This window comes from Gossypium arboreum, chromosome 7 (assembly GCF_025698485.1).
Source record: "Gossypium arboreum isolate Shixiya-1 chromosome 7, ASM2569848v2, whole genome shotgun sequence".
In the NCBI taxonomy this organism is placed as follows: domain Eukaryota; kingdom Viridiplantae; phylum Streptophyta; class Magnoliopsida; order Malvales; family Malvaceae; genus Gossypium; species Gossypium arboreum.
Window position 1 is genome coordinate 69583948 of NC_069076.1, and position 6698 is coordinate 69590645.

Below are 6698 nucleotides of genomic sequence, written 5' to 3' on the forward strand. Positions count from 1 at the left end.
ACGGCTGTAAATGTCGTACACCATTGTATTGGACTGAACTCAATGAAAACAAGATACACGGGGTTGATTTGGTCAGAGAAACTGAACAGAAAGTGAAAGTAATTCGTGAACGTCTAAAAGCAGCACCAGATCGTCAGAAATCATATGCAGACTTGAAACTTAAAGATATAGAGTTTTAGATCGGGGATAGTGTTTTTGAGAGTCTCACCGTGAAAGAAAATACTCAGATTTGGTCATAAAGGCAAATTGAGTCCAAGATTCATTGGGCCGTATGAGATTATCGAGCGAATCGAGCCGGTTGCTTATAGACTATTGTTACCACCTGAACTAGAAAATATTCACAATGTATTTCATGTTTTGATGCTTCGTAGATATCGATCTGATCCCTCACATGTGGTTAGCCCGACCAAAGTTGAGATTAAGCCCGATATGACGTACGAGGAAGAACCGATTCAATTTTGGCTTGTGAGATTAAAGAGTTGTGAAATAAAAAAATTTCATTGGTTAAAGTACTATGGCATAAGTACGGTGTTGAGGAAGCAATGTGGGAGTCAGAAGATGTAATGAGAGAACGCTATCCAAACCTATTTATCGGTAAGATTTTCGAGGACGAAAATCCCTAAGAGGGAGAAGCCTGATTTAGACCCCAATCGAAATGGTGGTTTTGGGACCATGAATCTGAGTCAAAAAAATATTTAAATATTATTTTCTGTGTTTATTATATGCAAATTTGCATGTGTGAAAGTTTCGTATGAAAATTTGATCGTTTGTTGGCTTAATTTAATAAAAGGGTTTAATCGCGTAAATTGAAAAATTGATACTTTATTTTATAACGAACAATTTGTTAATGGCTTTATAAATTGAAGTATTTATGTTGCAAATAAACCTTTAGACTATGTGATTGCCGAATGTATCCTTATTATGTATGTTTTTGTTATTAGTTTTAAAAGGTTAAATATGTAATTAGGTAAATAATATAAATGTTATAATATAACATAAACAATAAAATGATGTTCATATATGCATGCTTTGACCGAAAATAAAAATAAAGAAAAGAAACTAAAGCTTGGTGATATTCGGCCATTTCTCAAGCTTGATTTAAGGTTAGTTTGGTTTCAGTTTTTGATAATTTTTATGTTTTTGAGATCGTTGCTTCGAATACTATCCGACCCATGCTAGAATTTCTGATTTTGATGAATGTTTTGAGTTGTTCCATTGATGAATATTTGTGTTTGGTGATGTTTGATGATGAAATATTAAAGATATGTTTTAGATTAACATGTTTTGTATTGGAATTTTTGATGAATTTGAGTAATTAGGGATAAACTGCAAAAATAATAAATTAAAGGACTAAAATGTGAAATAAATGAAATATACGGAGTAGTATGAGTATAAGGAATATTCAGCCTAACTATGTTGTTGTGAGATTGTGCATATTTTGTGTTTTATGCAATATGGACTAAATTGTAAAAAATGTAAAATATCAGGGTAAAAGTGTAATTTGCCCATTTGTGTGTTTTTGGATGAATTTGGTTGAATATTTGATTTAATAAGTTTAATTTATATTAATTTAGATCAAGAAAAGAGAAAATCGGATTTAGATCGGGGGAAAAATAAAGTTGTCGACTAGCCGATCCGTACTGGTTTTTCATCATCCAAGGTAAGTCTTTAAGCAATTAAACATCGTTAATTTTAGATGTAACTTAGTTTAATATGCTATTTTTGGAATATCTGAAAGTTTCGATATATGAATTGTTTATGAGACAATGTTATAATAGTGATATTCGGGCCAAGCCTTGTGTTGGTGAATTTAATCGGGCTTATTGCCTATCAGGCTTATTGCCAGTGTATAAAAATCAGACTTTGAGTCTAGCAGGTCTTGTGCCGCTGTGAAATACAGGCTTAGGCTTAGCAGGCTTTATGCCGGTGAATTATTATAAGTTTATGCTTAAAAGGCTTTATGCTGATGTGGAAATTGAATATATTAAATGAGCTAAAATGACTAGGTATGATCTTAGCTTATTACTTAATTGAAACAAGTTAAGTAAGCCTCTTGATATCTATTATAAGATATGTAAGATATAAGTGAAGAATGTGAGTAGAGATGAGAAGTATGTTTGCTATATATATATATATATGAAGTTGAATTTTGATTCATGACTATATATACATTTGAATGTAAGCATACTTAATATAATGTCATTTTGGGAATGAAAAGTTGAATGATATTATGCTAAATGTGAGACATTAGCATTACGCCAAGGTAACTTATTTGTATAAAATTATAAGTTATAAATAAATGAAATGATATGTTTGAGATTAAGTATAACAATAATGTTATAATTTAGCTTCTTTTAAATGCTTTGATTATTCTTTTGAATGATTAAATTTGCTTATGACTTACTAAGCTAAATTAGCGTACTTTGTGTATTTATGTTTACCTCTATTTTATAGATTTCGGATTCAAGTTACAAGCTCGGGGATCGTCAGTAAAGTCTAACACACTATCGATCACCTTTGGTATTTTATAAACGAAATTTTTAAGCTTATGGCATGTATAGGTTGGAACTTGTTTTGAAATGATGAACTTTGGTTTTGTATAAAGCCGTGCGAAAATGGTTTGGTATTTATGCTTAGTCTTGGTTTTATGTGTACTTAGTTATTATGTTTAATGAGCTATGCATGAATGTGGTAAAAATTCATTTTAGTTAAAGTGTTAAGTACTATGGATGTATGATGTTTTTGGTAAATGTTTTATGCATTGAAAATGGCTTTATATTAGGTTTAAATTCAGTATTGGTTGGATTATAGTTAAACTTTATTTGGTTATCATGTTGTATATCATGGTTGAACATAATTTCTGTTATATGAAAGTCTGGAGGATTGATTGTTGATTTTGAATGTGGCATGAACAAATTGGTTATGTTATATGATTATAAATACATATAAATATTTAATCTTGATTTGAGCTTATATTGGAAGTGTATCTGAGTATATGATGCATGTGAAAATGTTTTGTATTTCTCCTATATGTATATATTGAGTGTTAAATAAGTTAAAGTAGGCCATGTGATTGTTAATTAAAAACTGAGACACATACATGATACCATTTGGTGTACTTTTATCATATATACTAAGACAATGATCTATGTTAACTGAATGTACTAGTAACGAGAATGAGTTTGTTTTTAAATGGAAGCTTATTATATTTTGTGTTAATATGCAAAATATACAAGTTTCATATAGATTAATATGTTGGTGTTGTATATATATGAAACAAAGGGTTGATAATGTATATTTTATTTTAAATGGTGCGTAATTTATGCATGTACAGGACTTTTATAAAAATAGGTCTAATATTCAACAATGAAATTATTGATTTGTTATATGTTACGTATATGTATAAATGATGGGCTATGTGTAATTTATATCATACTATGAATGGCATATATTATGAGTTTCGTTAATTGATTTAGTTATAATAATTGATGTGATTGAAATTTTGAACTATATTATGTTATGCATATATGTGTGAATTATAATATGTTCGGTAATGCTTCATAACCTTAATCTAGTGATGGATACAGGTTATACAGTCACCAAGATAGTTGGTACAAGAGGTTTGGTTTCTTTATGACTTTTTAGGATTTTAAAAGAAGTAGCTTTGATAGTTGTGTTTACTTTAGGAAAAACAGTGATGGTTCTTTTATCTATCTACTCCTTTATGTTGATGACATGTTAATAGCAACGAAAGATAAAGGAGAGATAAGAAAGGTTAAAGCCTAGCAAAGAAGATACTTGTTATGGAGATTCTTAGAGATAGAAAAGCAAGTAAATTACACCAAGTCAGAAGGGGTACATTGAGAAAGTTCGTTACAGGTTCAATATGCAGAGTGCTAAGCCAGTTAATACTCCTTTAGTAGCTCATTCTAGACTTTCATCGGTTTTGTCTCCACAATCAGATGATGAGATTGAGTACATGTCACATATTCCATACTCTAGTGCAATGGGATCTCTCATATGTGCTATGGTTTTTTCATGTCTAGATTTATCATATGCAGTCAGTGCAGTTAGCAAATACATGGTGAATCCTGGTAAAGAACATTCGAAAGCAGTTCAGTAGATTTTAAGATATTTATGAGGTACTACTGATGTTTTCTTGCAGTTTGGAAGAACTAGACATGGAGCCATTGGGTATGTTTATACTGATTTTACTGGAGACCTTGATAAAAGAAGATCTCTTACAGGTTATGTCTTTAGAATTTGAGGTTGTGCAATTAGTTGGAAAGCCACTTTGCAAACTACAGTCGCTTTGTCTACCACTGAAGTTGAGTACATGACAATTACTGAGACTTGTAAAGAAGCTATTTGGTTGAAGGGACTTTTTAATGAACTCAACGAAGACCTTCAAATCAGTACAATATTTTGTGACAGTCAGAGTGTCATCTTCCTTAGAAAAGATCAAATATTTCATGAAAGAACAAAACACATTGATGTTCGGTATCATTTTGTTCGTGATATTATTACTTGTAGTGATATTGTTGTGAGCAGAATTAGTACTCATGAAAATCCTGTAGATATGATGACTAAGTCACTTCCTATAACCAAGTTTGAGCATTGCTTAGACTTTGTTGGTGTTCATTGTTGATGTTAAACCCTTAAGGGGTTTTATGAAAGAAGTGGAGAACTTGTTCATTGAGAGTTCGCGATGAAGAATTTTTTCATTGAGAATTCGTGTCAAGGTGGAGATTGATAGAATTAAGAGACTTGAATCCTTTTTTAAATAAAATACAGTGGTAAAATAAAATAAAAGTAAAATCTATATAGAACTATACTTTTTTTTTAAAAATAAGGTTTTTTAAACCTTATTAAACTCTATCTACTTGATATTGATTAGAATAAGGTGTTTCAATCTTACTACACTCCTATTAGAATATGGTTTTACAAGCTTATAAATAGACATAGTCTACTCCTCTTGTAATCATTCGAATTCGTTATAGTGAATTTTCTTTTCCTCTGCCCGTGGTTTATTTCTTGAAAGGATTTCCACGTAAAAATCTATGTGTTCTTTATTTTTATTTCTCTTTTCTTTGAGATATATTGTCATTATCGACATTCTATTTTTTACATTATGTTTAATTGATTCATGGTAAGTAAGAAAAACAAGTTCAACATATACCTAGGATGGGAGACAATGCAGTGCTCACTGGAAGGTGTATCTTGGGACAGATGAAGGGACCCAGAACCATAAGAGGAATGATGGAAACCAAATCCAATCCATGTGCTGCAAATTCAAGAACTGTTTTTTCTATCGAAGTCTTGGTAATGGCATAAGAATTCATATATGACTTAACTTCTGAACGAATGTAATCCACATCCCTCCAATAACTCTCGTCCATAATCTCCACATTCTTGATCTTGTTGAAAAAGACAGCGGTAATACTAGAAGTGTATACAACTTTCTTCACTGTGTTTGATCTCAAGCATGTCTTCAAGATGCCTAATGTTCCATCGATTGACCTTTGGGTCACAACTGTTTCGGGTTTATTGTCCAGGAAATCTATGGGAGCAGCAATATGGAAAACTCCTTTGCATCCCTCGATGGCAGTACCAAAACTCTCAGGATCATTAAGATCTGCTGTGAAGATTTTAAGCCTTTCATTTGATCCTGGTAGATTTGTGAGGAAGCTAAGGTCTCTCTTGTTACCTGCTACAATACAGAAACTGAGATAATAATAAAAAAAGAAGGTAACTTCACTAATTTAAAATTGAGTGTTTACAGATCTTGACCTGGGTCAGCTCTAATAGTGGTATGAACAGAGTAACCGAGCTCAAGAAGTAGTTTGATTAACCAGGAGCCAACGTAATTGTTCCCTCTAGTCACGCACACTTTTCCTTTATCTCCTTCCATATCTCTTACCTTTCTAGAGGAATGGGTGGTATTCTTAATCATTGCTTCCATGGAATTGTTTGTTTTGACTTTGAAATGCCAAGTCATGCACAATATCAACTCATGCATATATTTCTCAATATAATGATAAGGTAGATAAATATTTTAATACCATACGGAATTTTATATACATATGTGTACATATCGACTTACCTATTAGGCCAACATATATTTCTACATATTCAAACACATTTTGTAATTTCACATCGCTAACAATTCCTCAGGATTAGCACCCTCATAATGCCCAAAATTGTTACCTAATTAATTACTTAATTTCTTGATATCAAAAATTGAGAATTTGAAGAGAATTTAAAATATGATCCCTTTAGTACGATGTTATTTGATGGTATTGAAAAAGTCTCTATCTAAATTGAATTTTTAATGAGGAGATCAAGACGAAAAATCATATCCCGTAAGTTGGGGCACAAAATCTTGAATTTTCAAAAATAAGAATGCTCACCTTTTAATTATTGCCCAAATATTATATTTTTAATTTTTTTTAAGAGAGAAGGGACATTCGATTATTTGGATTCGAGGAAAAACCGTACCCCGTAAGTTAAGGGCACAATTTTTCGAATCCTCAAAATAAAGAATATTGTCTTGGTTCAAATCATTTCTTATGCATTTGTGCAGAAAAACAAATGGATGTATGTAGCAATATTTATAATGCACGATGATGGAAAAATTATAACATTAACAAAATAACAACATAAATAATAAAATAAATGACAATAATATAATGAGTACA

General features: G+C 31.2%; 1 pseudogene; it reads right to left on the minus strand.

The window, feature by feature from the left end:
• LOC108465954 (vestitone reductase-like) overlaps window positions 1-5911 on the minus strand; it is a 33545-nt pseudogene extending 27634 nt beyond the window's left edge.
• Window positions 5912-6698: the final 787 nt, after the last annotated feature.